The following is a 9,126-nucleotide window of genomic DNA, read 5'->3' on the forward strand; positions in this document are numbered from 1 at the left end:
ACACCAGGCTTTAAACACGTTTTTTTCTGCTGTAAAATTTGGCATTTTAACATGGGGGAGATACAGATTTGACTCACTTCTGACAACAGCCTCAAGCGGCCAGTCAACGAATTGCAGTTTAACTCACTTCCGTGTTGGTTTCAAGAGAGAGACGGGGAGGTTGCCGCTTGGTAGTGATGGATCTTGAAAAGTTGAATTTTGTCTACACCTGGTGGCGGCCATTTTCATGAACTATACAAAAAGTACAATTTACATTTATTCCTTTTTTAAATTTTTGTAAGTAATGACTTGCTGGATAAAATCTGTGAATAAGTTTATAGGAAACTTCTTTAATCTTATTTCTAAGATGATATTTTTGTGGTAATAACCACACTTTCCTCCAGCAAATACAATTTCCATTTAATAAGGAGGCCCAGTGAGACAAGATATAAGGCACAGTAACAATTTCTCTTTGGAAAAGAGTACGAAAAGCTCTATTATTACTCTTGAGGTATGATGAAAAACAAATTTTACCAACATAGGATTTAGTAACATCAAAAGATACTGAACCGGGAGAATGGTCTTTATCAATACCTCTAAAAAGCATTTGTGTACCAGAAGGGATTGAACCAAAAACCATTGCAAATTCTTTTTGAGTGATTATAATAAGAAAGGAATTCATCATAAGAAAAGAGTGTTCCTTCTTTATCATATAACTGACTAATCAATTTAATATCGTTGTCAAACCAGTTCTTTAAAAAAAGAGATTTGTGTTTATAAAGAATGTTTCTGTCATTCCAGATGAAACAGCGATGCGGAGAAAAATTGTGCTTATTAATGACCAAGATAGGAGCACTTGTTTGTGGAAAGCAGATAACTTAGCTGGAATTTTATCTATATTATAATTACACAACAAAACAAAACTAAGACCACCAATATTTGAAAAAGCATAGTGAAGGATAAAATTCCAAACAGAAGTGGGGGTTTTTAAGTGATGCTTAATCCAATTAATCTTAAAGGTATGGTTCATTGTGGTGAAATCTAAAAAATGAAGGCCACCATTCTCATATGAGTTCATAATTACAGTCTTTTTTACATAGTGTGTGCGATTTTTCCATAAGAAATCAAATAGCATTTTATCAATATTTTTACTAGTAAGGTTATCAAGATACAAAGAAGGCCATCCTTAAAAATATTCTTGTTTGCCGTAACCCGACCGACCCTGTCAATTTAGTACCGACCCAATTATTTATTTATTTTCCCTTTTAGTCCGACCGACTTGCCGGATGTAAAATGCGTTAAGACCGACCGATTTTTCAACTCTTCAAACAACTAATACAAATGCAATAAAATAATATTAGTTATTAAGTATTGTGAATATAAATTGGCTAGACCTACATACAAACATAAGCTACGTTCTTTCTTTTAAATAAAAACCCGTGGCGCGTCATCTATGATTATGTTTACACCATTGGTTAACGCATGTCACACTACGGCCTGTAGGCTAAGTTCGCTTCGTTTCATTCACTGTCAATGGTTCGCGCTTGGTAATGATGGCTGCGGCTTTGCTCTAAAGATTATTTCATTTTTATATGTTGTTGAATATGGTTTATTAAAAAAATAAACATGTGAGAGCGTATTATATGCTATATGTAATGTTTTAGTCAGATATGACGACGCTACTGCAACACGCATCGCCGTAGATGAGAAGCTGAGCATCAGGCACGTGCACACATACGCCCGTTTCACACATACTCCGTTTGCAGTGCATATGCGGTGCGTATTTTTTTCCGTACCCATATTAACAGGTTAGAGCTTTCACACTGCACGCGGTTGCAGTCCGTCGATCCGTTCCAGTTGCGGTGCGTATACAGCAGTGCAGAGATCGTTTCCGCACCGAGTCTATTTTTGCTGTCTATTCATGCAGCACATGTTTCGTGGTCAAAATGAACACTTACCACTTGCTTGAGCAACTTAATATATAATTATATAGAAGTAATGCATTTAATAATATGTTGTTTAAATTGTGTTTAAACGTGAATACGTCTATTAAAGAGTGTATATGGGTCAATGACGTGACGCCTAAATTTTCTGTCCGATTGCATTTTTTCAGGCAAAAACGGGTTTAAATGCATAAAAAGATACTGCATATTTGAAGTACCTCTCCCATGTATGTACTCACTTTAACTCATCAAAAACCTTTACTTATTTGTTATTTTTTTTGTTATTTAAAGTGTCAAAACATGGTGCGACCGTCCGGCCATAACTTCTGTTTTGAAAACGTCTTTGAAATTACTCTGAATTTATTCAAATTTATTTTCTGCACTATTTGGCATGATTTCCAAAATGTTTTGTAATCCTTTAAAAAAAATTCAAAGCATTTGTATTTATATTTCCATCATAATATACAAACAAACTTTGTCCGATGATGTCCATTTTATGAAATATCATGTGGTGTGACCATCAAGGAACTATCATTTTGGGACTTTTATGTTGAAAACTATTCAAACACAGGACGTTACATCATATACCAATTTACCTAGGACCCATGGTAGCAGCAAGCAGGTTTGTAATTCTCTCAAATTGGAAAAAAAATAAACCTCTGTAATGGTTGGTATGTAGTTGCCACATTTGGATGTTATGTGGTATGACCTAAAAAAAATAATAATATTAAAGTTATTTCTACAAATATATATTTGTATTATAAATTTCATAGTGATCTTTTTTTGGGAAGCTAGCTTGTTTTGTTTAGGTGGCCAATTCTGTGCCTTTAAATTTTGAATGAATTTGAAAATATAATGTGGTGCGACCAAATATCATGTGGTGCGACCACTGCAGACTCATGATAGATATATGTCCAGGTTGGCAGTTTTATGCTTTTATATTCAATTGACAGTTTATATACAAAAAATACTTTAATTTAGTATCAATTGGAATAGATTTTTATGCAATTTGGGATATTTTCTTCATACATTTCAAGTTTGTTTACTCTTTGTACAATATGAGAAAAATGCAACAACAAAAAATTAGAGCATGTAATTTCAGTTTAGTAATTATGCATTTATTAGTAGTGTATTTATTATTGCCTATTTATTTATTTAAAACTATTTGAATCTATTTTACCAGATGCCACTGCCAAGCGAAAAAATTCTGACCCTGCAGCAAGAGCGGAGTACCTTGATAGGAGAATAGTGAAATATTATTAAAGTATAAAATATCTGTTTTCTATGTGAACATATAGTAAACTGTAATTTATTCCTGTGATCAAAGCTAAATTTAATCTTCAGCATCTTTAATCCAGTCTTCAGTGTCACATGATCCTTCAGAAATCATTCTGATATGTAACCCTGGACCACAAAACCAGTCACATGGGTACATTTTTTTAAATTGAGATTTATACATCATATGAAAGCTGAAAAAATAAGCTTTCCATTGATGTATGGTTTGTTAAGATAGAACAATATTTGGCCGATACAACTGAAAATCTGGAATCTGAGGGTGCAAAAAAATCGAAACATTGAGAAAATCGCCTTTAATGTTGTCCATTTATGTTACCGATATTGCTATATTCACTCATCAAAAATACATATTTTATATATTTATGGTAGGACATTTACAAAATATGAAACATGATCTTTATTTAATATCCTAATGATTTTTGGAATAAAAGAAAAATAGATAATTTTGACCCATACAATGTATTGTTGGCTATTGCCACAAATATATCCTGTGTGACTTGTGACTGTTTTTTGTGATCCAGGGTCACTAATGATTTGCTGGTCAAGAAACACTTCTGATTATTATCAATGTTCATATTTTTGTGGAAACTGTGATACATTTTATATGTCAGGATTATTTGATGAATAGAAAGTTCAAAAGAACAGCATTTATTTGAAATAGAATCTTTCGTAACATTATAGCCTAAATATCTTTACTGTCACTTTTTATCAACTGAATGTGTCCTTGATTAATAAAAGTATTAATTACTTAAAAAACTATTGACCCCAAATGTTACCTGTATACAATAATTTTATGAAATAATTTATAACATCATTATTTGTTAGAAAGAAATTCTAAGTCAAGTTAAAAGAAATGGTGCACTTGTGTTTGTGATGTGATTTTTATTTAAAAAAAAAGTTTGTTCAGGAAAATTCTGTGAAATTTGTATGAAATCTGGTTTATACTTTTTTGTATAAAATGTATTGTTCATTGATCTCTTTAAATAGATTTTTAACTATATAAGGTCTTCGTATCATTTGGAGCGACCACTTATCATGTGGTGCGACCAATAAAAGCAATCACTGTATTAAATGTAAAATAAAATATCTTATTTCTGTGGCTGAAATATGAATCACTGATACAGTATGCTTAAGTAAATGGTATTTTTAAAACATTTATATCAGTTTTATGTGATTTACAGGAAAAGTAAGTCTGTTAACTAGATTTAAGAAGGCAACTCAGAAATTCTAGAACAAAAAACGAGATCATTATTTACAAAAACTCAAAAGAAATGCAAAACTTGGTTTCTAAACACTTTAATTACTAAGAACTTGTAAAAAAAATGTTTAAGCATGTTAAGGAAATTAATTAATTTTAAGATAAATCACGGTCGCACCACATGACATTTTTTAAGGCTTAAAATCCATTTTTAAGGATTTTAAAACACTAAAATCACTTAAATTACATTTTTTAAATGAATTTAGGTGTACACAACATCCTTAATGTTTGAACAATTGCAACAGGTATTTTTTTTTTTTTAGTATTTTAAAATTGACCTGTCGAAAATCCTTATACGTCATTGACCCATATGTATACAAAGAGAATTGCAATGCAGTGGCGGTTCTAGACCATTTCAACTGGGGGGCCAAGCTGGGGCCAGTTGTACTGTTAGAGGGGCCAGTTACATTTAGACCTTATTGTTGTCATATCATTTTCTGCACTGCACTGTAGGCATTAACAGGCAAAATACCATGTTTACAATCATTCAACAGTGTATTTGCATTTCCATTATATTTTTTAGATTTGCATTACATATTCAGAATCAGTCACATTAACTGTATTCTACGATTTTTGTGTTTTTTTGCAAAAAATTTCAGCAAATTCATCTAGATTTAAGGCCTTTGCCCTCCTTGACTCAATACTTAGAACGCCTAAATTGCTTAATCTGTCATCTGACATTGTGGACCTGAGATAGGTTTTCACCAGCTTTACTGCATACAATATAATATACAATTAAATTATGCTTATTTTAAATGTATTGTGCAGGCTAGGTATAAAAAAAATATAGGAAAAACCATGATAATATGAAACGCTTCAAAACAGAGCGCACAAAGCGCGTATGCGCATCGCGGGTGCATGATGTGCTCAAAGCAACATGGAGTCACAGTGTTCAGCGCTGCGCTGCACAAGTGCGCGTTTAAAAGTTAACGGCACAAAGCGAAGAAAAGTCGAGCGCACAAATCCTAGTGTATATCTGTCCAACAGTTTATTGATAATTTGTTTCTTTACATAGTGAAGTTTTAAATTCCAGTTATTGTGCGTTTGATGCCGATTAGTCCTTGTGGTGTGAACAGGCACACGGTAGCGAGTCGTTTTAAAACAGCAACAAACATAAAATACAAATACACAAAATAAAGTCATTTTATGCAAATCCACAGCCTTTTATCTACAGATCAAGCATTATAATGTGAATATATCATATTGGAGAGAGTTTTACCGTGCATCCTGCTGTAACCGGACGAGGCGCGCGCGCTGTTTGAATACTGAATGGAGAATGATTGACAGATGAGGGAAAACGAGTTTCCATAAACTTTAATTTAATGATGTAAATAGACTTCTGTCCCTCATATTAAGCTATGGAATGGCTTCAGATGACTTTGTGAAATTATAATCAGACCCCCAAGTCACCCAAACTGACGTGAAAAAGAGGCGCAGAAAAGCGCGCTGTTTGCATCCCTGTTTAAGTAAAAATACTCAGCACCATGAGTTTGTTGATCATTTTTATCCTTTTTCAAACTGCCACAAACTAACAAACGGCCAGGTTAAGATTAGCTGATCTAACGTTACACTTCTGTAATGCATTTAATACAAATACAACATATTAACAACTTTACTCACCTCTATATTTCCTTCTTTGTGTAGCCAGTGGCGTCAGGTACTTGAGGGAACTGTATGAAACTATTATATAACGTTCGACTACGCCACCCGGTATATACCGGGAACTATCAGCCCCAAATCAGGGAGCGCACAGGTTCGTTACCAAAAGAAATGGGTAAGCAGAGAGACATAGGCCAGGGAATATCAATGATGAGGCAGCTTTATTCAAATACAAAATTTAAAACCATCAATACATTAACAAGGGCTCAATATTCACATGTCAAAAAGAAAAGAGAAACAAACACCACTTTACAAAACTTCAAAATAAAAAAATAAATACAAAAATACAAATACACAAGAAAGCTTAATTAGGAGGGAGATGGCCTGCTGTGACCCTCAATTCACACAACACACTTAATATCCACACACACCCGCTCTGGTGAAGTCAGGTCACTCAAACATAACACTCAATGTGAACCCCGTTAAACAGCAGCTAAACCCCTCCTCGATACACTTTCTTCGTCACGCTGTTTACGAGAAAAAAAGAAAGGACAAACAATAAACATTAACTGGTAAAAGCCAGCCCCCCCCAAAAAAGAAAGAAACCGTCAGTTCACAAACATAAAATAAAAATACACAAACAAAATATATAAACTAATTAAACTTAAACAAACAAAGAAAAATAAATTACATACAAAATACGCAAAAATGAGCACAAGACAAAAATAAAGAAATCTAAATTAAAATTCGAAGCAAACCAAGAGACAAATCAAAATGAAACAAACATGCCACGGTCGGCCGCACACACACTCAGAGCAGAACAAGTCAGCGAGGAAACAGCCACGCACTCGCACACTGCGGCGAGCAATCGTCCCGGCTCGCTGTTATGCAAGTTCAAGTTCGCTCCAACGAAAAGACGACAAAGCTAAGCTCAGGCAAGACAGCAGTGCGTTACGTCAAAAGACGCGCATCTCTTCCCGCAATATAGAGGTGAAACCCTTGCTCTCGTCACTCAAATCTGTCGAACATGAAACAGAAAAATTACTAATAAAATAAAAGGGACAAACCACGCGAATAGCTCTCATACATACCGGAAACGTTCTCAGCGCAGCACTATGCGTGTTCGCTGGCCTCAACATACCGCCGGTTGCTCGTCAATGAACTACACAGACTCAAAATAGTAAATACACATTCCATTGATAAATCCTCAAAACAGACGTAGGTTACCAACCTCAAAGCCCGGGGCAGACTGTGCACGGCCGCACAGAGCCGAAACAGCACTTCAAACTCTCCATTCATAAATGGCGGCCTCCGTAAAGGGGCGGTACGAGTGTCGACGACGCATCCCAAGTGACAGAAAACCTCCCCATTTTATACCATGACACCAGACTGTTGATAGGTTCAATGGTTTCACATGACACTGGCCAATAATCAACACAGATACACTTCACCCTGCTACATTTGCTTTAACTATAATATTCGCGCAAAACGTCCACCAACTTCTGAATAGAAAAAAACCTGCAGATCCGATTTAAGCAGTCCCTCTAGGGTTACATTTGTGTTCCGTGTTGCCACTGTCTAATAACGGATGTGAAAAACAACGATAGCAAAAAATAGTTTTGTAAAAATTATTTCACACTCCACATTTAGGGGGGCCACAAGGGGGTCCAAGCTTGTTGTCACAGGGGCACTGGCCCCCCCTGGCCCCCCTCTTAAATAAAAGTTGCTGATAACTTCTGGATTTGAAATACAAATAGCGAGTATGTATTTGTGTTATAGCCTACAGCAGCGTATCAGTTACGCACTGCAAACGCAGCATATGTGAAAGCACTATTGCATGTGCTGCTCCTGCACTGCATACGCACTGCAACACGCACCGCACACGCAGTATGTGTGAAACGGGCGATAGACATCAAAGGGGGCTTGAGCACCTGCCCTTTTTATTCCTGGAGAGAAAGTGCCCTTTTTTCTGGGGTGCTTTTTTTTTTTTTTTTTAATATATAATATATATTCCTGTTTGCGCACAGCTTCCCTGTCAAACAAATATATTTATTAAAGAATAGTATATCTAAATATCAGGTCAGGAGTTCTGAAGCGCTGCCAGCCGCCATAAAAAACTAAAGAAGAAGAAGAAGAAGTTCTGAAGCGCTCTCTCTCTCTCTCTCTCTCTCTCTCTCTCTCTCTCCCCCTGCGTCTAAGGCACATCGGCACACATCATACACACACACACCTGCAGGCAGCAGCAGCCCCTCCCAGCAGTGTTTTTCTTGGCTTGTGCTGAGGTGAGTGGCGCTGGTGATGAACAAAAGATAAACTACCAGTGCCTCGAAAGTCGAGGCTCGAATTTACTGCTGATTAGCCAAAGACAAATATAGTTAACCTGTGTTTTGCTAGCATGCATGCCTCATGAGCTACTAGACTAGCTAATGTGTAAGGGATAATCGCTATACATTATCCCGCTTATTACACGGCTACCTACCAAATAAATAACTAATTTGACACAAAATATTGATTTAAAAGGGAGTTTATTGATTTAAAACCGATTGTATTGCTTCCGCTAAAGAAAATAGTACGCTCCGTCTCTACGGTTAGAATCCTGTCCATAGCAACGCTCTGTTCTCTTACGAGAGTTCTCTCGTACTGCGTTTTATCAAAACGCTACGGGAAAAGTCTCTTTTCACGAAACACTGAAGCAAAAATTATCCTTTAATTTTCATATATGTAAAACGCGTTGCGGCAGCAGCAGACAGCTGAAGCAAGACGGCTTGTCCGCTCATTGGCTGCTATGCGGCAACTGCATAAGCCTATCGAGCGCAGGCTGATGCAACATCAGACCAATGAGGGCGCTTCGCGCCCTCCTCGCCACTTCCCGCCGAGACGGGCGTGGCTTACCTCTATAAAAGGAGCTCGAGAAGGCTGATTCACTTGATTTTAATCTCTTCAGCGAAGCGCACGCATCGCTGGATCACGAGGAAGCACGCGTCGTCTGATGCAAGCACTTCAGCGGGACGAGCCCTTGAAGCCGCTGGCCAACGCCGCCTTCTACCGCCG

At 36.5% G+C, this 9,126-nt stretch overlaps 1 long non-coding RNA gene across 1 annotated transcript; it reads right to left on the reverse strand.

The window, feature by feature from the left end:
- Window positions 1-6,277: 6,277 nt before the first annotated feature.
- On the reverse strand, window positions 6,278-7,534 carry LOC311090639. Its single transcript, XR_014607922.1, has 2 exons — window positions 7,307-7,534; window positions 6,278-7,237 (listed from the first exon to the last, which is right to left on the reverse strand). It is a non-coding gene; the product is annotated as an uncharacterized lncRNA (long non-coding RNA).
- Between the last annotated feature and the right edge of the window lie 1,592 nt (window positions 7,535-9,126).

Source organism: Abramis brama (genome assembly GCF_963993115.1).
Source record: "Abramis brama genome assembly, chromosome: 10".
NCBI classification, from domain to species: domain Eukaryota; kingdom Metazoa; phylum Chordata; class Actinopteri; order Cypriniformes; family Leuciscidae; genus Abramis; species Abramis brama.